General features: G+C 41.6%; 1 protein-coding gene and 4 non-coding genes across 7 annotated transcripts in view; 4 read left to right on the forward strand and 1 right to left on the reverse strand.

Annotated features, from left to right (window-relative positions):
- Positions 1-26,967, reverse strand: part of pde4ba (phosphodiesterase 4B, cAMP-specific a) — a 199,959-nt gene that overhangs the window by 112,068 nt on the left and 60,924 nt on the right. The window lies entirely within an intron of this gene.
- On the forward strand, positions 755-827 carry trnar-ccu (transfer RNA arginine (anticodon CCU)). Its single transcript has one exon. It is a non-coding gene; the product is annotated as a tRNA-Arg (tRNA).
- Positions 1,132-1,204, forward strand: trnar-ccu (transfer RNA arginine (anticodon CCU)). The gene has a single exon. It is a non-coding gene; the product is annotated as a tRNA-Arg (tRNA).
- On the forward strand, positions 1,971-2,043 carry trnar-ccu (transfer RNA arginine (anticodon CCU)). Its single transcript has one exon. It is a non-coding gene; the product is annotated as a tRNA-Arg (tRNA).
- On the forward strand, positions 2,799-2,871 carry trnar-ccu (transfer RNA arginine (anticodon CCU)). Its single transcript has one exon. It is a non-coding gene; the product is annotated as a tRNA-Arg (tRNA).

The raw sequence follows: 26,967 nt of genomic DNA on the forward strand, positions 1-26,967 counted from the left end.
GAAGTTCCCCGCTTTGTGAGCAAATTGGTTATTTTCATATTTTTTTTTGTCATGTCATTATCTACGGTCGTTAATATCAGTAAATTCAGAGAATGTGGAGAAATCTTTGCATGTGAGTAGCAATTCTGAAAACGAACATTCAACATAACTCCAAAAACTCTCATCGTTGTATAAAGGATATTGGCACAAGGCCTCAGGAACGCTTCAGAAAAGAATTTGTCAGTCAACACAGGTTGGAGTTATATCTACAAATGCGAGTTACAATTCTACACTGCTAAGCGAAAGCCATTCACCACCACCATCCCAAAATGTTGCCGGCTTCACTGGACCCGAGCTCATCTGAGATGGACTGATGCGAAATGGAAATGTCTGCTGTGGTCTATTGAGTCCATATTTGAAATTGTTTTAGGAAATCATAGACGTCTTCAGGGCCAGATGAAAATAGACCATCCAGATTGTTCTCAGTGTTAAGTTCAAAAGTCAGCATCTGGGATGGTACGGGGGGGTGTTAGCGCCCATGGCATGGGTAACATGCACATCTGTCAACATTACTGGTGAAAGGTGCACACAGGTTTTGGAGTAGCATATGCTGATATCCAAGCTACATTTTATTCAGTGACATCACTGCTTGTGTCAGCAAGATGCTGCCAAGCCACATGTACGTTAAAGCAGCATGACTTTGTTGTAAAGAAAATAAATAAATAAATAAATATGAGTAGCAAATGAAAGTACTTTCCTGCTCCTTTTCACTCAAGCCCCAGTGGCCTAATGGATAAGGCACTGGCCTCCTAAGCCAGGGATTGTGGGTTCGAGTCCCATCTGGGGTGTTTTTACATTTTAACAGCTGTGAAACACTCAAACAGAAACACACCTGTGGACATTGTACAGGTGAAATGGTTAATTCCTTATTAATGGAACTTCCATGGAAGGTTCATTTGTTCACAAGTGAGGCTTTGGTGAAGTTCATCACTTTGTGAGCAAATTGTCCAACATTTTAAGAACATTTTCTCAAAATACAACTCCACGTGTTCATTTACAGTTTAGATGCCGTTAGTGAGAACCTACAATGTAAATCACCCGCTTTTTTTATGACTGCCAAATAAAACCACTTTCCTGCTCCTTTTCACTCAAGCCCCAGTGGCCTAATGGATAAGGCACTGGCCTCCTAAGCCAGGGATTGTGGGTTCGAGTCCCATCTGGGGTGTTTCTATGTTAAACACCTGTGGGATGCTAAAAAAGCAAAAATTCCACAGGATGACTGCCATTATTGTTCACAAATGGAACATCTGTGGAAATCTCAGTTGTACAAAAGTAAGGCTGGGGTGAAGTTCCCTGCTTTGTGAGCAAATAGTTCAATGCTTTAATTTTTTTTGTTTCTCAACGTACAATAGCAGTTAAATTTAGGTATGTCATTATCTATGGTCCTTAATATCAGTAAATTCAGAGAATGTGGAGAAATCTCTGCATGTGAGTAGCAATTCTGAAAACCAACATTCACCATCACCATTAAAAACCTGCATCATTGTATAAAGCAGAGTTCACCAATTCCGGTCCTCGAGAGTCCTCCCGAGTCCTGCAGGTTTTAGATATTTCCGCCCTCTAGCACAGGGGTGGCGAGATCCGGTCCTCGAGGGCCGCAGTCCTGCTGGTTTTGGATATTTCCCTTCTTCAACACAGCTGATTCATGATCAGCTCATCAGCAAGCTCTGCAGAAACCTGATAACGAGCCTGTTAATTGGAATCAGCTGCACTTCGAGTAGGGAAATCTACAAAACCTGCAGGACACCGGCCCTCGAGGACCGCAGTTTGCCACCCCTGCTCTAGCACATCTGATTCATATAATCATCTAATCAGCATGCCTGATAACGACTCTTGAAGTTCATCGAGGAAATGCCAAGAGTGTGCAAAAAAAAAAAAAAAAATTGAAGAAACTAGAATATAAAACCACTTTCCTGCTCCATTCTTCTCAAGCTCCAGTGGCCTAATGGATAAGGCACTGGCCTCCTAAGCCAGGGATTGTGGGTTCGAGTCCCATCTGGGGTGGTTCTACATTTAACCACTGTGCTAAAGAAAAAAAAAATGTGGAAATTCCACAGGTCAACTGGTTCATTGGAAACAGGTGAGTTCCATGGTTGCTTATAAATGGAACATTCATGGAAGGCTTAATTTTTCACAAGTGAGGCTGTGGTGAAGTTCATGATCACTGCATTAAAAACCGGCATCATTGTATCAAGGATATTGTCACAAGTGCTCAGGAATGCTTCAGAAAAGCATTGGTCAGCCAACATAGTTTGTTGCTATATCTACAAATGCAAAACTTTACGCTGCTAAACGAAACTCTTAAGACCAACAACATCCAAAAATGTCACCGGCTTCGCTGGGCCCAAGCTCATCTGAGATGGATTGATGCGAAATAGAAATATGTGCTGTGGTCTGATGAGTCCGTATTTGAAATCATAGACGTTGTCCTCAGGGCCAGACGAAAAAAGACCATCCAGATTGTTCTCAGCGTTAAGTTCAGAAGTCAGCATCTGTGATGGTACGGGGGGTTGTTAGTGCATATCTGTGAACATTTCTGGTGAAAGGTGCACACAGGTTTTGAAGCAGCAGATGCTGATAGCCAAACTACATCTTATTAAGTGACGTCACTGCTTGTGTCAGCAAGACGATGCCAAGCCACATGATGCACGCGTTAAAGCAGCATGACTTTGTTGTAAAGAAAAGGAAAAATAAAAAAAATAAAAAAATAAAATAAATGAGTAGCAAATGAAAGTACTTTCCTGCTCCTTTGCACTCAAGCCCCAGTGGCCTAATGGATAAGGCACTGGCCTCCTAAGCCAGGGATTGTGGGTTCGAGTCCCATCTGGGGTGTTTCTACATTTAACAGCTATGGAATTCTAAAGAGAAAAAAAACACCTGTGCAAATTCCTTAGATCAACTGGTTAAATGGAAACAGGTGAGTGCCATGATTGCTTATGAAAGGAAGATCCATGGAAGGCTCAGTTATCCGCAAGTGAGGCTGTGAAGTTCACCACTTTGTGAGCAAATTGTTTAACATTTTAAGAGCACGATCTCAACATACAATAGTAGAGATTTAAGGGAAGGGATATATGGTCCATATTAACATAAAAATGTGGAGAAATCGCTGCATGTGAGTCGCACTTCTGAAAACCAACATTCAATGATCATCACTGCATTAAAAACTGGCACATTGTATGAGGGAACTTGTCACAAGGGCTCAGGAGCATTTCAGAAAACCTTGGTCATTTACACAACTTACCACTACATCTACAAATGCTACTCAAAACACTCCCATGCAAAACGAAATCCGTATATCAACAACATAAGCTCATCTGAGATGAACTGACACAAAGGTGAAAATTATGCTGTGGTCTGATGAGTCCATATTTGAGATTGTTTTTGGAAATCATAGCTGTTGTTTCTGCCAAGGACAATGCAGATTGTTCTTAAAGACAGATTGTAGTGAAGTTTTACTGCAGCACGTTTGATCGATCTGATTGGTTGTGACTAAGTAAAGGATTAAAGATTGCCATCACAAAGCTCCTGACATCACATAGCTGTCACATAACTTAAAACCAGTTGAAACTAGATGCTGTTACATCAATTCCAAACACTTGACACATGACCAGATGGTCATGAACCCAAACTTAACAGGTCATGAACTCAAACCTAACCCTGGCGTGACCCAAACATGACACCCTGAAAGCATACCTTAGTTTTAGTTAACTGATTCCATCATAATTCACATCAACAAACATTTCATCTTATCTTGTTATTACCTGAAGAGATCATGTCTGAAAATCATTCTGGCAGCATGTGACTGGCACAAGCAATCCACACAACTTTAACAAAAGTGTCTTTACAACCTAAATTATGACCTTTCCCTAAAATGTTATTTAACAGACAGACTGTGTATCCTTTCAACTATACACTTTTTCTGTGGAAGTGCCTTAATGAGTAGAACATTTTAACATGAGACGTGTATAAAGCCAGTTCTTTGACCACTGACTAACTTATCAGTGACTACAAGTAGTGAGCATTTTAACAGGAATAACAATCACCAAGAAGGGCGGCCACTTCTTGTTTAGCTTCACATACCCAACCCAGGAATGGCGCCGGAAGCAGAAAGGACTGATTGGAAGCTCCACACTGGATGATGCCATCTTCATAGTCCTGATTAGCCTCAGAATCCAAAAATGTTTTGTTTGCCTCAGGTGTCCACTCCGTGACTTACATTTGATTCATCACTTTTGAACGTGAGGATTAATTAACAGAGCTTGTCAAGGAGTGGCACACACAGACGGGCGATGCATCCACAGTTAACCATCACAAGGTCATCTCATGAAGGCAAGCCGATTATCTCAAGGCTCTTCACGGCACAACTTCTTCTGAATTCAATAAAATAGTGAGTCTTTGTAGAAAATAAAACTCTTTCTCTTCTCCGTTTCATCAGGCAGGACATCTTTAACCAGCGTGATGTTTGGATAATTCTGAATCAATCCTCATTCAGTTCTTGAGAAGTCCTGCAGCGTTCAATCCAAAATGTAATGAATGGCCAGTTCACCAGACGGAATCCAAAAATAAAAAAAAATTATACCGCACCATCACAGAGTCTGGTATCGGTCACAGCTTCTGTCCCAGTCCAAACGCCCAACGGCTTGTTGTGCTGTACGCCTGTCCCTCTGAAATTGACACTGTTTCTTTTTCTTGTGCTGGCATCAGCTCAGGTTTGGTGGAGTACGTACAGGTCACATTTCATGGATGATCTCCGATCCTCCAGCCTCGAGTAACCAAAGAACTGATTTACGTATGTCACCAAAACAAGTGTAACCTGTGTAAATCTGACTTGTAGAAATTAGAAGTCTCAAACTCTACAGTCGGCCGTACATCAGCTAAATTATGATATCACATCTCACTTAATCACCTCAAAGTATGTTTACTGACAGCAAGCATGTATGAAGGAATGGGAACAGCAGTGTTGTACCTGAACGAGTTGTCATGAACTCGTTCATATTTTAGGCGAACGTGAACTGAAGGTTGCGCATTTTTGAAAAAGCTCATTTTGTGGCTAATGAACGACTTTGAAAGCACTTCATTCTTGTTCCAGGTTGCCAGGTTTTCTCTTGTCTGACTGTAAGGAGAAAACCAGAGTAAAGACTAGGCGACAAACAGTCACAAGGCACATACATACATGTGACGCATGCTTTCCCGATGTAGCTCACAGCAGCGCTGTGTTGCTTGTGTAGCAAATGCAGGAGACTCTTCCGTCAAGAAGAAATTCACACATCGTATATTTAAATACAAAACATGCTTTGTTTATAACACATCGCTAGCGCTAATGCTAAAGTCAATGGACGATCCCACTCAAATGCTAACGGGAAATTAGCATCAACTTCAGTAGTATTGCTTCAAATAAAAAAATGTTCACACACAAACGCTGTAGAACCACATACACACAGATAAGATACTGCTCAAAGGCACACTTTTTCCCAATCTGTTCAAAACCAACAAATAGCGCTCAAATGCAACATTCTTCTATGTCTTTATATGTGTACTCTATGCAGCTACAGCACACTGCCCCTAAGAGCCCAACACGTCAGTATGTTTTTTGTTTTGTTTTTTTAATTTTAAAATCGCTAAATAATGCTATTATTTCAGTATACAGTATTTTTTTTTTATTTGTTTTTTTATTTTTTGTATCTACTAATTTAATTTGTCATTGTCATTGGATTCAAGGAATGTTCCTTTCCTCCTTTTTTGGTCATACTAACACTCATTTCCACATGACATGGCACAAAATACAATGGCTGCATGAACCTGTGAGGACATTTTTAAGCAGTTTTCGTAGTTGAATAAGTACGAAGTTTTGAATTAAATGGATGTATTAATCGTGATTTCAATCACAATCATGGTTTTTATTTAATTTCCCCCACAGTTGTCCAAACCTACCAGAGGTCAACAGGTCACAGCAACACATGGGGGAAGGTGGGTGGTGGGGGTTGTTAAAAATAAATAAATAAAATAAAATAAATAAAAAAGAACTATGCACTAGTTCAGTTTGGACTTATTAACTTAGAAAAAAGTTAAATTATTAACTATGAACTGAACTAGTTCATTTTAAATGTTGTGGGGTGAACTTTGAACTAGTTCACATGGAAAATGAACTTTCCCAACACTGGGTGTGTTTGTTAAAAAGCACCACATAAAGACAACAACATCGAGGACACTTTACATTACATTATGTAAACATATCTATGGCGCCCAGGTTGTATCATCAACCTACAATATGTCAAAGGTGATTTATGCAAGCAAAACAACTCTTTGCTGGAGTAAATGACAGTAAATAGAGTCTACACTTTGCTCATTTGGTATCTTATTATTATTATCTTATAATTGTTTTGTGTTTTTACATGCATGTGATGTCCTTAATTCTCACAGAACTAAAACTTTGCCATTTTTAAAACAGTCCACTGCCAGATCTGTTTTTGAATATTTGCATTTTCAGGCCCCAGAACACAGTTAACAGCCAAAACGAAGTAGCTTTTTTTTTTTTTAATCTGTTTTCAGTTTAACTGCCAGAATAACCACAATGGCACTAATTACTAATTTTCTACATCTGTCACGTTGCTCTTATCTCACAACAGCAATATGTGTCTCACTGTATGTGCTGATAGTACATTCATGGGTCTTATTACATGGAGCAGCAGCACACTGCATGAGATAAAGCACCACAACAACCACTCCAGTTTGCAGCAGGACACAAACTCTTCTGTGACCTTTGAAAATGACCAACATCAAGTTGCTGGTTTGGAAAAACAGTACAATTGGCTGACTTTCATCTTGACATATGACACTGCAAAGCTCATACAACGTTCAGCAAATACAAACAGCAATGTTGGAATTATTTCAGCACTGGCGCGTCCACCATTTAGAGTGCCATTATTGAAGTGGACAAGCGAGAATGTGCAGAGCAACAAGTGGATTCAAAAGCACTCGACTCATGGCTCGGTGGTAGGACATTGCAGACGCTGAAATGTGGCTCATTGGGGATAAAAGTCAGAGATCATTCTGAATATTTTTATATAACTAGTTTTGATACTTTTAAATCTATCACAGGTAAAATCACTTCATATGTGACACACAGAATCTCACAAACGTGAGTACACTGCTTTTCATGGGATGAAGAAATGACACTTTTGACACAATGAAAAGTAGTCAGCTTATAAACTGTAACTTTATATGTACTCACTTTTGTAAGTACGTGTTTATGTGTCCATATACAGTTATTCCCTCAAAGGTCAGAAACCATGTTTACAAAGTCAGTTTATTAGCGCACCTTTAATTGACATGGTTTGTGTCATTAGACAGGAGCAGGATTAGTGTTTTGTTGAATAACGAATAATTACTCTGTCCGTAAGGTTATCATTTATTTGTGTTGTGCTAAATTCTGTACACTATTTCTGCTCCAACTTTTGTACTGGAACTTCAGTATATTGGGTTAAGTTCACCAAAGAGAGCGGTTGTCATCAATCAAACATATTTAATTGAGCTATTTATCTTTTTATGTGAAATCAAAACAAAAACAGTAGTGAATCAGTGAAGTTCACGTTGGGTTTGATTAATCGCCAGGCAGCAAGAAGTGTTAGTGTCAGGTCAAACACTGCATGAACAAAGACAAAGTGTCACCGCTCAGATGCATGTCACATGTCACAGTCCGCCAGCAGCGTGGCCATCGACCTGTGGCCTCGACATCTTCGCTCTTCTACATTGATCTCACACTCACTTTCACAGGCTTTGAGTGTTCCCAAGAGCTCTCAACTCAACGGCAGAAAGAAAAAAAATGCTATACTCCATTTAGCTTTTAATTCAAATCTCATCACATGCTTTGAGGTCATCAAATGCTGAATTATACAATCTTTTTTTTGGATAAGGTAGGAAGATTTCTTCCAATGAATTTTAAATGGTCTGTACTCAACTATGTCACAACAGCGACCAATGACACCAGCACAATAATGTACCACGTTATTATCACTATGTCACTTCATACCCATGTTAAGGGATTAAATCTGTATGTTTGTGCTCCTGGTAATGCATGTTCTGACAAAGTGTGCTTAAATCAGTGTGACATGCATGACACATCGCACTTGGGTTGCCATGGCTTGCAAAGCTTCAGGTGACTTCAGGTAGTAGTAGTAGTAGTAGTGGTGGTGGTGGTATTGGTATTGGTACTGGTAGTGGTAGTAGTAGTAGTATTAGTATCCTTTTGCACACACATTAGGCCTGGCGAAAAATGTGCTACTTTAATAAATCCCGTAGGCAGTGTTGTGACCCGTTTTGGGCTTTTTGATGGTTCTGACCAAGTCATTTCAAAATAAGATACTGCCTCCGGGCTACAGTTGCCATACATGAGTACAAAAAAAGCACCCGGAGATGTACATAAAAGTAAACTCAATAGAGTTAATGGTACAGAAATCCTGCCATTTTGATTTTGTTTTGAAATTTGGCGCCATTTTTGCCCTTTGATAGAGGTCAAATTTTAACAAACTCTTAGAAAATGTATCCAATCATGTTCAAACTTTCATCTAAAGACGTTTAAGATGAGAAGCTATTGAACGCTTTTTATTTCGTCTTACCCTGTTGCCGTGGCAATGTGCTGTTTACAAAGTAAAATGATGCTGTCTTTGAGGGTCTAAATCAACGGTGGGCAAACTCGATCCTCAAGGGCCGGAATCCTGCAGGTTTTGGATATTTCCCTTCTTTAACACAGCTGATTCACGATCAGCTCATCAGCAAGCTGCAGAAGCCTGATAACGAGCCTGTTAATTGGAATCAGCTGCACTGGGGAAATCTATAAAACCTGCAGGACTCCGGCCCACGAAGACTGCAGTTTGCCACCCCTGGTCGAAATCGATGGTGGCCAAACTCGGTCCTTGAGGGGCGGAATCCTGCAGGTTTTGGATGTTTCCTTTCTCCAACACAGCTGATCAGCAAGCTCTGCATAACGATCATGTTGATTGGAATCAGCTTGTGTTGGAAGAGGGAAACCTCAAAAGAACTCTGAGGACTGAGTTTGCTCACCCCTGCTCTAAATCTAGGTGAATACTCATGAAAATATGTACATTTTTATTTTGGAGGTTTCTTGTCGTATGTTCCAGTACCCCAACATGGCCAGTGTTGCAAAAGCCCATATAGATTTCATCCACAGTACGTTGTTTGCGTCACTCAAACGGCGTGTTGCTCATTTGCATAGGGGTGAGCAATATCTCCACCAAATGCATGCAAATTTACGTACACGCAAGAACTCCCGGCGCACACGGGCTCAATATGGTTGAAAGCGCAGTTAGTACTAAATTTGAAACACCACATAGTGAGACCGCTTACATCATATGTATAACTTGTATGCATAATCTTCTTCTTTTGCCGCCCCGAAGTAAAGGAATTACATACTGAAACTAATGCTATGAGTTTGCATCTTTTTTTGAGTGTTGCTTCAGACCAGAAGTATAAGAGTCATTGAATGTTTCGCAAAAGTGATGAAGAGGTCTGGCATCACACAATACTAACTAACAAAGTACTAGATGTATGTATTTGTATTTATTGACTGCACTAGATTACCACACTGAAGACATACAGTATCTATTTCCTTGAGGACTTCTACTGGGCTGTGCCCTACTTCTAAGTTTTCAAAAACTGCATGAAATTCCACGATTTGTGTAAGGTCATGCTGTGAAATAGATTAGCTAAACAATATGCAGGGACAGGCAAAATGATCTGACACATTTGTAGCTTTAATTAAAGACAAATGAAGTAAAGAAACAAAAAAGTGTTTTTATTTTTGAAAAGAACATATTATGCCATTCTGTTTTGAAAATTGAATCAGTCAAATGGCATCCGTTATTGTCTACACACTGTCGTTTTCGTTTCAATGCAGATCCAGTAGCTCTGAAGCTGGTAACCCATAACAAGATCGTGTTACGAGCTGGTACGGGGTCACGTCTACCAAGTTTGAAGTGCAAACGGAACGATTGTTGTGTTGCGGTTACAGATTCGTATGTTTGATAAACGTTTCCACAATGAAAGCGCAATTTTCACCAGTCCAATTCATGGCATCAACTGAAAAAGAAACAAAAAAATAATGGCACTATGCAGGAACAAAACAAAAAGGCATTATATGAAAAAAATGGCATTATATGTACTTTTCGAAAATAGAAACACTTTTTTGTTTCTTTACTTTATTTGTCATTTATTAAACCTACAAATGTGTCAGATCATTTTTGCCTGACCATGTATTTAAGTAATATGCCCTTTAAAATCTTATGTCATGAAGGCAAGCTTTCTGCAAGACTGCACTGTCATCCTGCAATCTCCTGTATTAAGACTTCAAGATCAAAGGAACTGGTGTCTTTAAATGTTATTTTGAAAATCCAAATTGAAAGACATTGAAACAGCTTCCATAGCGTGTCTATGTTTTAGCTTGGCTGTTTAAACAATTTATTCTTAGCTATGATTTTAAAATGGCTTAATCCTAAATAATGTTTTTCATTTTATGCTCTTCTTGTCATGTCAGCATGCGATGGGGCCCGGGTTTGATGCCAGTGTAAGATAGAGGCCGAGGCAACCTCCAGGCCAGGCTCTCCTGGAGATCCCAGGTTATCCAGTTACATGATTAGAGTAGTGCTGTGACGTCAAAGTAGATCATTGTGTGTTTAGGTATACTTCCAAGTGTGCATACAGGGGGCACTTCTTCCTTTCTAAGTCTTCTTTGTGCAGCTTGGCCCTAGGACTACAATGTGTGCCATTGGACACACACACACAAACACACACAGACCACTGTTTGCAACCCGAGTATCGGAATCAGATTCCAATCTCCCTCATACGCTTGCTCAGAAGCCTTGCATCTCTATCATCAACACACTCACGTACAAAAACAAACACGCACAAACAGAGAGGTCTTCATCTAACAAAAGGCCTTAGATGGATTAACAGGGAAGCTTATGCTGCATTTGATATCAGCGCTGTATGAGAGAAGAGCACAAGGAATGTACGTCATTCTGGTCTCAGCACACTCTTCTTTCTCTTTTTCTTCATTTCCGACTCTTGTCACCTCTCCATGACGTCAACCTGTCACTCAGTCATTCTTTCTGATATTTCACCTTATCCTGCAGGTTCTTTTCTGCTGTATTATTAAACTCAACTTTATTTTTAAAGCATTTTAACTATAAAAAAAAACAAAAAACATGGGTATCGGGCCAATACTTGACCTTATTTCACGTTATTGGTACTCCCAACAGTAGCCTTTACCATTGGCTGCCCTCTTGTGGACATTTTACAGTCGGGAATTAGAAATTAGATTAGAAAATTCATTCATTCATTTCATGCAATTTGAAAGGAAATGTTGCATTAGGATATAATGCATAGGTTTTTCTTTAAAATGATCTGTCCTTATTTTTGGGGGGATTTTGCAGTATATGTATTAGTGACTACTCAAGAGTTGACTATTGGTCGGAAAAATAGTGGTATCGAACATCCCTAAAACTAATACAATAGCAAATATTGTAACTTTCCATCCATCCATTTTATTGACTGCTTTTTCCTCACAAGGGTTGCGGGGGTTGCTGGCGCCTATCTCAGCTGGCTTTGGGCAGTAGGCGGGGGACACCCTCAACTGGTTGCCAGCCAATCACAGGGCACACAGAGATGAACAACCATCCACCCTCACAAGCACACCTGGGGACAATTCGGAGCACCCAATTAACCTGCCATGTATGTCTTTGGAATGTGGGAGGAGACCGGAGTACCCAGAGAAGACCCACGCAGGAACGGGGAGAACATGCAAACTCCACTAAGGAAGGCCGGAGCCTGGACTCGAACCGGAGACCTCAGTACTGGGAGGCGGACGTGTCAACCAGTCATCCACCCATATGGTAACTAAATGAAAAAATTTCTTGGAAAATATAAAACAGCTCCTGTTTCGTGCATTTACCATAGAGGAGGCACAAGGCAACACATGACTGATATATGGAAACAATTTGGCAAGAGTGGTACTGGATTAAATACTGAATTTAATTGTACCTATATATCAGCTCACTCACTCACTAGATTTAAATGATTATGCTAAAACTATTATTGTTTTATGGTAAATATGGCCTATTATGAGCAAGAAGGAAAGCCACTTGTGGGTAAATTCCAATTCACGTGAATATGTTGGACATGCAACATCAGGACCGGACTGGGCCATTTGGAGGGGCGGGACAATTCCTGGTGGGCTGCCCTATATTTCGGGCTGCGAATCGGCAGGTAGGAGCCCACAGATTGTTTCAAAATGGCATATAACTATCCACAAGACCCACCTTATGGTGAGTGTCTATTTATCAATCAACTGTAACTCAAACCACCTTTACAGGCCATTATATATAGCACTGACTGTCTGTCTTTCTTACTCTGGGTGTCACCCAGTTACAATAATTTAATATCAAAAGTAGCAAAACTTTAATCCATGAATAGAACAAAAAAAAAACAAAAAAAACAAAAACAAAAACATAAAAGAGGCAAAACACAATCGCAAGTGTTACTAGTAACAGCAACAAAGCATGGTGAAAAATCCTCCTACGATTAGCGTTGCTCTCTTCAAGTTAGCGTCAATCAGCTCAGTAGTGCACCAGAAGTAGTGAGAACACATTTCAAAATAAGAGTGAACAGGAAGTACGGCGTTAGCTGCCTTAATCTTGCTGGTTTAACTTCATTTGGTAAGTTTGTCTTGTGAAGTGTAAATGTCTTATCCCATTTAATGTACATTTACATAATGGTTTCTTTTTGTCCTTATTTTTGTCTATTTTATGTTCACATGTTTGTTCAAATGAAAATTCTAAGAGCATTCAATTGTAAATTACATTTTTAATCAAATGCAATATGAATATCATCGGAGGGAATGTTCATCTATTTTACATTGATACACAAACTGTAAAATTATGTATGCTCATTAAAATGTGAACTGAAGTGGGCCGGTCTAAGCCCTTAAACCCCAGGGCTGAAAATGAATCCCACTCTGGTCCTGGACATGAGCCACAGGTAAACTCACCTATTGACATTAATGGACACATTTAGTCAGTGTGACAGGGGTGTGCACTTATTCTCTAATGGCCTATATCTTAAAAAAGAGAGTTTGGATCTTTAGCTCCAAGGTATGTTTTCTTTTTATTCTGGTGCAGAGAACTGAAGTAGCACCACCATCTTCTTCTATCACAAATGTCTTTCACCCTGCCTGCAGCATTTCCTTTAAACAGGTTGCTCTTTTGTTCCTGACAAAAAAAGGATGTTTGCTGTGAAAGAGAAAATTGGATCAATTAGTTCAGAGGTGTAGTGGATTTATGTAGGCATTATCAGACTGATTCAGTCATTTAGTGATTCCCAACTCCAATGTGGCTTTCTGTGCAATAGCATCCGTATAGATAAAACTGCCTGCACCAGCCTTGAGGCTTGCTAGGACAGCACAGAGAGGTGAAAGTGAGGGAATGAAAAAAAATAGGGAGGCAGTGATGAAGAGAAGAGAGTTTGAGAGAAATATTATATAGCGAAAGGGGGGAAAAGGCTTTAAAAAGAGACCATATCCTGAGAAAGGCACCGAATAAGGGTCTAAAATAAGCATATTAGAAAAGAGTTGAAAATCAAAACAAAACAAATAGAGGGCCAATTAAGCGGGTCTTCATCCAGCTGAGTCACTCACTGCAGAGCAGCCGCAGAGCTGAGCCACCTCTGGTCCTGCCAACATTCACTTCACAGCGCAGGCACTGATAAATGTTCAGTCACAGCGGCCGCAGCAGCTGCTGCCTAACAAGACTAGACTGATACAGGCGCATGATCATATGTCTGCATTCAAAAGCCGCACAGCTGAGGTGAAAAGCATTTGGGGATCCATCTGAAGGCTTGTTAAAATAATGAGGGTATGATGAGGGGGCAAAATGTATTCATTCAGCCAAGAGTTAACCACCTAAGATTACTGAAAGCTATGATGATGATGATGATGATTAATAACAACAATAATACCATACTAACAATAGTAAAGTGGCAATGATGACATCGCTTTGAGGCTTTATGCTATTAGCTGAAACAGCCACCAGGGACATGCAGACCCTCTCCAAATGTGCCCGTTCCAATTATTATTTTTTTCATGTGCTTGTGTATGAAAGCATGACTCGATCACACAAAACATGTGTAAAGGTAAAACTAATTTAGGAATCAATAACATGTTGGACTTAATGAGTGTGTACAAAATCAGTCAGTCGCAAACCGGAATACATCCGCGTTCTAATTGCTGCTGCTCCTGAACGCATCATTCACTACATGAGCTGTTACACAAAGAGCAGGTGTTTTCATGTATAAGTACACAATGATACTTGTCGTGGTGGCAGAGCCGTAAGTAAGTACATGTTGGTTGTTACATTCATGTGAATATCTTGTCAATAGTCACAATGCAATTTCTTCAGACTGTCTATGCAGTTTATTACCAGCCGGAAAGAAAATTCAGTCTTACGACAGTATACCTGTCCATTGTTTCTTTGGCCCTGGTTTCTACCTCTAACTTTAATGTAGAGGTAGAGACAAGGGTAAGGTAGAAAGTACCTTACCATTTCCATAAAAGGGTCTCTGGGTTTGCTTACACAGCTGTCAAGTAGGGAGAAACTAATTTGTATAAAATAGCCACAAATTAGCTCTATAAAGTCAGACGCATCATATTAAAGACAAGACATTTTAAGCTCTCTATTTCTTGAATATTTGTTTTCCCATTAAAACCCTGAAGTATAGGATCATACACATGCATTGCACGAATAATACATTAGAGGGCAGTGTGACCCAGCTCATAGCTTTTCCAGCGACCTTGCAAGATCGTTCCAATCGAGAAAGTAGAGAAACCTATACTTATTAATAGTGGGAAATGTTCTTTCTGATTTTTGTGAATACTAATATGTTTGATATGTGTGTTCATTATTAGATTTTTGACAGTTACAAATGTACAAATTTAAAGCATTGTGACCTGATGTATCAAATATGACACAAATCAAAAGTCACATGTGGAACTTGATTTTATTTATTTATTTATTTATTTATTTATTTATTTCAAAAGAACCAATAAATCTGCTATTTACAAACAATCAACATTTTCTCTGATATATTTCATGATTCAGGCTTTACAGGGTTAGCATGTGTGGAAACATTATAGTTATATTGTTTCGACAATACTGCGATTGGCTGGCAACAAGTTCAGGGCATACCCCGCCTGCTGCCCAGAGCCAGCTGAGATAGGCTCCAGCACTCCCCGCGACCCTTGTGAGGAACAAGCGGTTCAGAAAATGGATGGATGGAATATCCACAATAAATAAATAAATAAATAAATAAATAAATAAATAAATACAACAGTTCTATGTGCCCCCTTTTCAACTTTAATTAAACACCTGCCCCTAAAAAGGTATTTGTGTACCCGTTAGCTACACTGCGTTTCTGGCAGAGTACAACCAAAACAGCATTAAGTGTCACAGCATAATGAATAAGCAAGTTTGCTGTTTCCAAGAAGCTATGATGCAGGAGGTACACTTTACTCTTCAGGCTTTTTTTTTTTTTTTTTTCTCAAAATGCAGCTCAATGCATTTCACAAAGCGCAATTGTGACTGAACAAGTGTTCCATTCACTGGCTGATGTGGAGTCACAGTCATAACATAGCCCCTGGTTAATGACTACAACAACCACACACACGAAATTGTAGAAAAAGCTAAGCATTATGTTTTGCTCGTGTGATGTAGTAATCTCACCACTTCGGTGTCACAAGCTTAGTGTGAAAAATCATGTAGTGAGGTATTACAAACAATGACTGGCCCTGGCACAACACTGGAAAGATTACAAATTCAGATTACAGCGACAAAAATCACTGTCATTAATTATTATAATGCTAAATACACATCACCCTCCTTTCTTAGTAGTAAAACAACCCAACTACCCACAATCCAAATTTTATCCATTGGTAAATTGTAAACCGTATTGTTAATTTGTTTTGACAGTAATATCATGAGAAATTGTCAAATTGAAGAATGCTGTTCCATACCAGGTCTGTAGGTGACATTGGTGCCAATCATCTGTTGGATCAGGCTCAAATAGCCTCGTTTGGCCCCAATGCAAGCGGGCTGTAACAGGCAAAAATGTGACAATATATGCCTAGATCCACAACCATTATGTGAATCTGAACCAATTGCACTGAGTTCTCACTTTGTAAAAGATTTGGTAGAAATTTATTGTGTAGTTTAATAGCAGGCTCCGCAACCACAATCCCAAAATGGGACACAACATCACAGATCAAGCCATTTCACTTCTTCTACTTCAAAAATGAGGATAAAAGGCTCCAACTGAATACAAAAGTGCCGTGCAGCTTTAAATAAACACACTTTGCATAAGTTGCGGGGCCGGTGACATGACAATAGCAAAGGGGTTGGGTGGGGATGACATGGAGGTGACAGGTGAGCACAGTCATCTTACAGTTCTGCGGTTGGGGGTTGGAAAACAGTCTTCGGCCTTGCTTCAGGTGATCTCTTACAAAACCAATCAATTTTGATTACCTAGAGCATGTGCCAGTATAGTACATTGTCCATACTCCATAATAGCGGTGGACCCTGGCCAATTTGCTCAACCACTTGACTCATCCAATGTACCCAAGCAACTAAGTACTACAGCCAGCTAGCTAACACTACCACAACCACAAAAAAAAAACAAAAAAACACTTGACCACTGTCAGGTTGTCAGGTAATTGTGTCAATTTCACCTATTGACAATTACGAGCCGATGTAACAAGTCAAAATGGTGGTCTTAAAAGATGGCTGATTCCAATAAATTCTTTGTTCTGGTTAACGCAGCCATTCCAAATCACATTGTCAGTGGACATAAGGATTGTATTTACATTTGCCTCAAACACTTTGAAGTCGTAAGTGTGATAAGCCCAATTTCCCACTTTCCTCGAAAGCAGCATTTTCCCTCGGTGAAACGCTGCTCTCCGCTCATTGAAAAGCATTGGACTTTGTCTGTCTGTGTATCATTGGAATTTGATTTGTGAGGATAATTTTTATTTTGAAAATGTGATCAAATGTGTGTGCTTTCCTCGCTAGTAGCTTAGTCAAAGCTAGACAGTGAGCTAAACAATGCAATAAGAATCGAAGATGTCCTCGAAGATGTGTCTTATCACATTCAGCGGTGTGAAACTAAAAATAAAGACAAAATAAGTCAATCAGTCATTTGATAGCACGCACATTCACAGCATAGGTGAGGCAAAAACTCAAATTAGCTGATAATTTGACAGTAATTCCCTTAAACTAGTAGCAAACATCACTTTAGCCTTCTAATATCACTTTCACATTTCTTTTTTTTTCTTTTTTTTTTTCTTTTTTTTTTTTTTTTTAAAGAGCTCAGAATTGTTCATTCGGTAGTCTTACCGATTCAACGTCTTGTCATCATTGCTCTTTTTTTTTTTATTTTTTTTTTTATTTTATTTTTTTTTTGTGTGTGTGTATGTGTGCGTGCGTTTGCGTGCGTGCGTTTGCGTGCGTGCGTGCGTTTGCGCGTTTGCGTGCGTTTGCGTGCGTGCGCGTGCGTGCGTGTGCGTGCAAATACGTATAAATTTATACTCATTCATTCACCTAAAACCTTATAAATATCCCATTACCCTTCGCCTTAACCAGGTACTTCAGAATCTTGCCAGAGTCGTGAGATTTAAATGGTCAGGAGACCAGAGAAAAGGTCAGAAAAAAAAAGAAATAAAGAGAAAAGAAAGGTAAATCAAAGTGAAATCCAGCACCGACCAAACACTTCCTGCCTTCCCCATGATTACAAAATCAAAGTCTTACGCCAACCCCGGAAGCCTCTAAATTCCAGCAAATTTAGCGAGATCTCAAGAGCCCAGAGGAAAAACTAAAGAGAGGAAGGAGGGAAGGATCGATAAGGCAGAGTGAGATCCATAGAAGCCAGTACATCCAATCCATCAAAGTGAAGTCCAGCACCAACAAGACCCCTCCTGCGTGGTTACAAAACCAGAGTCTTATGCCAACCCCAGAAACCTCATACTTCTAATAAATTAAGATCTCAAGTGACCAGAGGAAAAACTAAAGAGAGGAAGGAGGGAAGGATAGATAAAGCAAAGTGAGAACCACAGACACCAGCACCAACTGATTCAAGGGGCTGTGGGAGGGAGAGGGTACTTCTGTTGAGTTTCAGTAGATGCTGGTGCGACGGATCTGGCATGCATAAGGACCACCACCAAAGAAAGAAGCCGTCAACCGCGGTCCAGCAAAGCGAGCACTCCCCCCCCCCCGGAATCCCCAGGCCGCGGCAGCACCAAGGCCACCCCCAAGCCACCCGAGCGGACACCGGTCGGCGAGCCGACCCAGACACCCGGAACACCCCCGCCCCAGCCCCGGCCCACACCCCCGAGCCCAAGGCCGCAGAACGAGGCCCAGCGGGCCCCCACAGCGCCCCACCGGTCCCCAGCCCCCATCCCCCCACGACCCCCCCGCACCCCACCCAAACCCGCCATCCACCACGACCCAGGCCCCACCACCCCCGACCCCCAAACCCCAGAACACACCCCGACCCCCAGCACCCAACCCCCCACCCACCCATACCTCCACCCCCCCCCAAACAAGCCGCCCCCCCCCCCCCCCCGACGGCCGCCACCCCCCCCCCCCGCGAACCCGGCCCCCCGCGAGAACCCCCCACCCCCCCCCGGAAACCGGCACCGGGCAGCAGCGCAGAGAGGGAAGATGTGCCCACCCCACCTCCAGCCGCGCGAGATTTGCACAGCGGCGGGAGGGGGGAAGCAGAGGAGGAAGCACCAGGGGAGAAGGCGGAACACCAGAACACCGAGCCCGGTGGGGAGAGGCCCCGGTCGTCACGCCAGAGTACTAGTGACACCTAACCCTGTTACTGAGTCCGCCAGCTCGCCGACTGGCGAGCTCTACCCTTACACCGTGAATGTGGCCCCACCCAGTGTCTATACAAGTGTGTGCGTGTGGTGCATTAAAATTGGGAGCAGGTGAGTCGGAGCAGAGGGAAAAAATTTCCCCTACTCCGACACACCCGTATCCCCCCCAAAAAAATGAATATGTATATGTGTGGTGCATTAAAAAAGGGAATGGAGGGACAAAGTGGTGGGGCAGGGACACAAATGGGGGGGACCACAGCGCTGCCAGGCACTGCAGTCCATCCCCTCTGATGGCTCCCCGCCCCAACTCACCCCTCCCCTTGGACGTGAGGTGCATTAAAATTGGAGGGGAGTTGAAGGGTGAAGACGGTGTTTCCACCCTTCCCCACCCCACCAAGAAATGTGTTATGTGCCCTATGTGTATATTTACAAAGTGTATAGTGCAAGCTAGTGAAGTGAGTAAGAGGAGCGACCAGCGGGGCCTCACCCAACCCGGCGGGTGTAGGTGGCACGCCCGCCCCCCAGCACCCCCACCCCCACCCGCCCCCCACCTCATCCACCCGGCACCACAATGGGCGGACAGCCAGCGCAGCAGGGCTACCGGACAGCCCACCGGCCATCGGAGCCCGCCCGGGGCGCCAGGAGTTATACCGGAGTGGGGCAGGCCCCAAACCCTCGCCCGGCCCCCGGAGCCCGACTCCCGGGCCGGGGAGGGAGCCCCAGGCCCAGGGAGAGGGAGGGGGAGGGGCCGCAGGGCAGACAGGGAAGGGGGGGGGGGGGGGGGGGGAGCGGGGAGAAGACGACAAGAAGGCGAAAGGGCGGCTGCAGGGCAGGAGGCGGGGGGGGGGGGGGAGGAGGAGGGAGGGCGACAAGGGAAAAGGGACCGGGAGGCAGAGGAGGATGGGCGGGAGGAGGCGAGGAGGGAGAGGCGACGGGGGGGAGGAAGGGGGAGGGGAGAGGGAACCACGGGGCACACCGGAGGCCCACCCACCCCGAACCGCGCCGCCGGGCACGGAGCAGCGGACCGCGCCGGGACGGCACCGCCCCGGGCACCAGGGGAAGCACCCCAACACCGCACCCCACAGGGGGCCCAGGGAGCGGCCAAGACGCAACCGCCACCGAGCAGACAACGGGGGGGGGTGCGGGGGGCAGAACCACCCCCGCCCGACCACAGGGGACGGCGTCAAGAAAATTTACTAATTAGCATGCAGTAACACCAAGTGTTGATGCTTAGTGCCCACTAGAAATAGATCTTAAGGAGTTATTGAGTATAGTGTCGTATAGTGTGGTATGCTCGAGCCCACTAGCAGCAACTAGGTTCCTGACTATATAAAAATAAAAACAATCAGATACAAAATACCAAATACAGAAGCAGCGAAAACAGAAGTTGTAACGATGTGGTGGCTCTCGTTAACAGGCAGAATCTTTCACATTTCAATAAACATTATACGTGCATGTGTTGCCTCTGTGGGAACTAACAAGATATTCACGGCGTGTTGAATTCGAAATGATCTGCATTTCTTTTTTCTCTCTCTCAACTGCGTACAACTCCCACACAGGGACCCTCAACACTTCCTGGTGTACACCGGTTGCAGCGAAATAAAAGCATATCTTTCAAAATAAGTCTGCAATAACAAATCAATAAAACCTCAATGATGTTTATGCCTGGTTTGTATGCTAGTTACAGTCAAAAAGCAATACAATATGTCATATAAATTGAGCTTTGCATTGTGGAAATAGAAGAAATGTCCAGATGTTTGAAATTTTCAAGTTATTGTCTTTGAAAATGAATCCGCCAGCTGTCGCCAGTCTACCTGGCACCCGCTGCTACCAGTTAGCCACAAGCTGCTAACACCAGTAACTAGTGCTCTATGATAAAATTGTAAACAATGGAAGCTTAATTGGTGATTTTTTTTCACATTAAATTAGTGACTAAATATGCTTTGTCATAGTGTTGTGTTGATATTGGTAGCAACAGTATACTATTTATACTGCAGTGAGACAAGCCTCCTGTTGAAAAGTCAAATTCAAGCAAACGACTGTACTTTCCATCACAATAACAAATGAAGGCCTAAAAAGCCATTGATGTCACTGTATTATTTGGTAGACTTTTAACGGATAGTATAAACAATCATATTTGTCAATAGGATACCAACTCGAATGATGAGAGAACAGCCGTTGCGAATCAGCGAGCTCGCGTGTAGTCCTTGCAATTGCTTTAAAAGCTTTAGGGCTATTGCCACAATCACCTGTCATTTAAATGTTTGCCATCTTCACTGCTTAGCAGACTCTGTCGCATATGTGCCTCATGTTTGAGTAGAAATATTTCTTCCTTAAAAGACGCAAGCCTGAGGCAAGTTGATATTAAACTACATAATCTGCTCTTGCACCAAATGCAGGGTCTGCCTGTTTAAGTGCTTTAAGATGGCACACAAAATGACAGACACTGTTAGAGAAGCAGGGAGCCCATCTGGGACATATTTAGGTGCTAAAAATGACATCAGTAAACAAGGCTGTAATTAAAAGTGTGTTGCGTTTGTGTCTCCCTTGCGAAACTGAATTGATTTCGCAGTCTCAGTGATGTACCCTGAGAGCTGCAGCGATTCGCACCAGATGAGAGGAGGTCTTTGTGTCTCATTACATCAGACGCTGCACTAAATTCGCCTCACTTCAGTTTTCAGAGGCACTATGTTGGTGATTAGTATCTGTCCTCAGTTGACATATGATGTGCTATACTCAGTCACAAGATGAATCTGAATTTCATCAGAGGAGAATTCCATTTGACACATTTTTAAGTGTGGCAAAACACCGCAATGTCATAAGCTAATTGAGGCTGGCATCATCATCTTCTCTATCACGATCCGTTTTGCTGACCTCGGAATAATTGCTGTCTTTTTCATCACCAGGCATCGTCATTCCAATTAAGGCTGTTTAGAGTCACTGGCATTTAGCACCCGTGTCCTCATCAGCTTAACACTCCCTGCATGGTTATGAGCAAGAAGAGGTGTGAGAGGACGAGCTGTGAGGAATGCGTGTAAGACTGCGTGTGTGTGTGTCATCGTGTGTGACTTCTCTGTGTTTCCAGAGGGGTCTGTTGTTTTTGCAATGCGTCTGGACTCCTTACAAGAAGCAGTGCAAAGACGCTGGCAGATGGCAGGAGTTGGCAGGAACGCGGGAACTGAATGTCGTGTGACGGCTGGCTTCAAGCAAAATGGCGTACGGCCACCACGGGGCTTGCCTGGTAATGCAGGTCAACATTTAACATGGCCACACAAACGCACGCACACATACATACCTCAGGAACACACTCAGACACCATATTGGGAGGTGGACAACACGTGCAATTAATTCCATATTACATAAACAAAACAAACACAAACTCCAAAAGACAAACGTAGCAAGACACGGGGCAAAAAACTGGCAGCATGACGGGAGGAAAACAACAATGAATCGACACAGACAAAGGGGAGACAGGAGACAAAATACACACACTAATTGACACAACGAGACACAGCTGGGCAAGACACACACGGCGGAGGGTGCTGATAGGTTGATACACGAGGAAGTCAGGCAAACACAGGTGGGCAGCACAATGCTCGACGAGACAATGGGTGACACACAAGGAAAGCAGAAAACTACTTTATGCTTTACTTATTTAGCCATTTTTTGGCAGTCAAACATTAATATTTTGCCTATAATAAATTTGATATTTTCATTATTTTTCATGTACACTTAGTACCTTTAAAAACACATTTTGCCACTTGCTGTCGTATGAAAAGTACATCACCAGCCAATCATGGCTCGATTTGCGTATGTCACATGACCAAACACAAAAAACAGGTGAGCTGTGACTGGTCGTTACCTGAGCTCTGAGCACTTGTTAGGCCATCTTCAATCGACAGCAAGTGGTGAAATGTGTTTTTATAGGTACTAATTGGACATGAAACATAATGACGTCAAATTATTAAATATTGTGCTGAATTTGTTGCTGAAAATTAAATTTCTGACTGACTGACAACTTATTAACACAGAAACATTAATAAATTCCGATATCATATCAGATGCTGATGGGAGAAATTTTCCTAACAACAGATAGCATACACAGAATTTTTTTTTAAATTGTATTACCATATCATACAACAACCATCCATCCATACTTTAACATTTCTAATCATCGTGTACATATTTTCTAAGATATTTGGAAGAAGTAAGAAGTTTGGTGTGATTATTTTCGTTTTAAATGTTGTTTCTCCATATTTGTAGAAAGGTTTTCCAAACAGACGTCATTCGTTACCATTACCGCACACATGCACACACACTCGACTTCACGGTTCAAGCCGTTACCATGGTGACCGAGTGACAGCTGTCTCCATTGACAGACTAAAACAAGAGCCATTTTCACCCATGGCATTTCACGACTGTCACATGAGCACACATGCACTCACTGAAGTCATTCCACTCACCTTCACCCTGTCACGACCAAATGACTGGACACTTACATGCTACTTGAGTGAGGAGGAGGGGTGGGGGGCTTCGTGTGATTCTAAAACAGTGAAAGTAGCCTGCTTATATAGTTTAATATTTATGCTCGCATCACCCATTCACCTGACTGATCTGGCTGATATCTCAGGTACAGCATGCACACATACAAATGTCCTACATATTTTCACACAGCACAATCAAATACTTTTCATGACAATGCTACAAACTTTCCTTACGATTATTACTTAGTTGTTCCAATGGCCATATATCACTTTGTGAGCATGTGTGGCCCTCGGGAAGGAAAAAGCACGCAAATCCTTTGCATGTCAAGAAGTTTATCAGTGCATTTGTTATAATGACAAATTACCAAGAGTGATTTATATAGAGAACATTTGCTACTGATTAAATTCCATGTACGCCTTCTAATAAGTAACATTACTGTGTCACAGACTGTCATGTGCTGAAGGTTGGATCCCAAAGTGAAGACATAAATAAGATTTTAAGTATTTATTCACATCGAGAGGCGTGGAACAAACTTGACTAGACGAGAAACAATGAGAGTTGCACAGAGCGACAGAAGGCAATAATCCGGCAAACTCTTCTCAGAACGCTACTACAGAGAGTGAATCAATCTGATTGGTTGTCACTAAGTAAAGGATTAAAGATTGACATCACATAGGTCCTGACACCACATAACATCACATAGCGTTTTTCCAGTTGAAACCAGATGATGGTTACCTCAGTTCAAAACAGACACTTGATCTCACGGTCATGAACCCAAACTTTACAGGTCATGAACTCGAAATCAAACTTAAACCTGACGTGACCCCAGACATGAGTCAAGACCCAAACATTACCCCTGCATGACCCGAGTCATGACACAGACAGGCTACGCAAATAAACTACTAAAAACAAAAATGATTATTGTGCATGGGCATATGAGTTCAGATGTAAGCCAATAATAGTAATGATTTCTAAAATATTACATCACACAATTAGCATCTGGAAATATCCCACATTTTTTTCTTAGCAGCCATCTTAACTGTTTTGTCATGTATGTATTTACCAGTTGAGACCAGAAGTTGGATGATTAAATGTGTATTTATACATTATACTTGCGATCGTGCTGACAGAATATGCTAATTTATTACCAGTCATTAAAAGAATAGCAGCCAAAGGCCAAGTGAGTGTTCTTACGTCCTACCAATCATCCATAACAAAAAAAACAACATAGAAAGAACTGGGCCATGATAGAGTAGAAAAGCGGGCGGCTTGTTGGTGATCAATAGTGACACCTTATTGTGTTTATATGAAAGGGTGACATGAGTTTACCGTACACCCATTGCAGGATAATAAAAGCTGCACCTATTAAAAAATTAAATTAAATAATAAAAAAAAAAAATCAACACATGACAAAATGAAATGTGTGCCACGACAAGCAATGATGAATGCAACAGACATGTACAACATTTGTATCGTGCCCTATATTTTGAGTATAAAAACTGACAAGGCAGCACAGTGGAGTAGTTAACACATCTGCCTCACAGTCGAGAGATTCTGGTTTGAATCCTGGCTCAGGACTTTCACAACATGTCACATTATTTACAGTTTTGTGATTGTGTTTATTTCCAAGTCAGGTGTGCTCATCATGTGCAATAACCCAGATTAGTAACGCTCTCCTATAACCACAACATGCAGCATTTGGATGACAAGACCTGTATAGTTCGCCTGAAAGATGTGACTTTATCGCCAATTATCTGCCTTCGACATGCTTGTGGCTCACTGTCAGGACACGAGCAGCTTGCAGGATCATTTGCTCAGTCTGCAGCGTCCCGCACTCAAGCCTGAATGTCCTCGCTGACTAAGACGGGTTCATTTGTTTAACCTGAGAAAAATTTCCATGAAATTACCACAGATGGACGTTGATACAAGCATTCTAGATGCTGTTACAGAATGTAAAATCAATCTAGTTATACAGTATTCACATTATACTCATTAATATCATTGATATCATACCTCACAATTTAGTAATATCTTTTACAATTTCCTTTAGTAATTGCCTCAAAAGCTTGTTCAACATAGTGGAGTTGTGGACCTCCGCATACTTGTGGTTCTGCACCACACATGGACTCAACTAATCACAGATATAAATTAAATAATAATACATTATTTTAATGTTAAAAAAACTTACAAAAATGTATGGAAAACATATATTGGAAGTTTATCATTGTTTTTCTTTTTTTTTCTCCTACATTTCCAGTGATCATAAATTTAATACGTGGATTGTCACTATTTGTTCCCTTTCCCAATTTTCCTGCAAGCAAGGGTCCACTGTATGCTTCTCAAATAGGGGGTGGACAGTGTACAACGGGGAAAATCTTTCTTTTTTTTTTTTTTTTTGCTGTAAAATAAAGTGTAATTGCACATCCACTACAGTAGGTGGCAGTGGCACTCGTTTATTTATTTTTTAGCAGGCAAATTGATGCACTTGAAATCCATTCAGTGACAGACAAAAAAAAGAAGCATGTTCATCGTTATTCTTTAATATTCTGTATTACATTTTTTCTCATCTTTAATATTCAGATAGAGGTGTACTTATAACAATTTTATAGACAAATGATACTATTTATAGTCACGGTGGAGGGTTGGGGTGGGCACAAAATGTTATTCCTGGGGTGGGGTGTAACAAAAAATAATTGAGAATCAGTTAAGCCCAGCCTAGCTTCATTTGTTTGTTTGTTTGTTTTAAATAATTCTGTTGATCTGCTGTCCAAAAAGTGATATCTGATGTTCATTCATGGTTAAGTTTCATTACATTTTTAATTAAGCATCCAGCCAAATAAATAACATTCACAAGTATGCAAAAGTCGAGTCTTTGTGTTTTAGTGTTAAATGCACCCTTAATTTTCATGAATCTTAGTGGTGACACACCTGTATGCAGAGAACATCCCTTACATTTTTGGTGCAACACATTGGATTAGAAATATAGATATATACACTGACACACTACCGAGCAACAACCATGACTTGACAATGACAAGTTGCTTGCAGCAAGTAATAATTCACTATAAGCTGTAAAATACATATATAATTTGGGGCTATTAACTGTCTTCTAACTATTTTCTGGCTCCTCATTTAAGCGGAGCCCTAACTGTAGATTCCCTGGTGTTGTAGCAGCTGCGATGACTCAGCGTGTAAGTGCATATCTGCCTCTCTGCCTCCATCCCATCTTTCCTGCCAGTCTGTCCCTGTACACACAAGCCAAATACGTTTAAAAAAATGGAGAGAAAACCAAGTGTATAAAAGATTAAAAGGAGGCTGGAGGCTTCATTTGGGAAATGTGAATTTTGTTCCGGCACTGTGACAGACACATGTACAACAAGCGTTGATAGAGGAATGAGAAAATTATAAGCTTCCAGTGCCTCCTGGCCACAGTCAAGTCTGTTCCTCCATTGATTTCAATTAAGATAACTTAATAGGCAGCATGAGCGACATCAAGTCGATTAAAGGTT

The sequence above is a fragment of the Festucalex cinctus genome, chromosome 10 (genome assembly GCF_051991245.1).
Source record: "Festucalex cinctus isolate MCC-2025b chromosome 10, RoL_Fcin_1.0, whole genome shotgun sequence".
Classification (NCBI taxonomy): domain Eukaryota; kingdom Metazoa; phylum Chordata; class Actinopteri; order Syngnathiformes; family Syngnathidae; genus Festucalex; species Festucalex cinctus.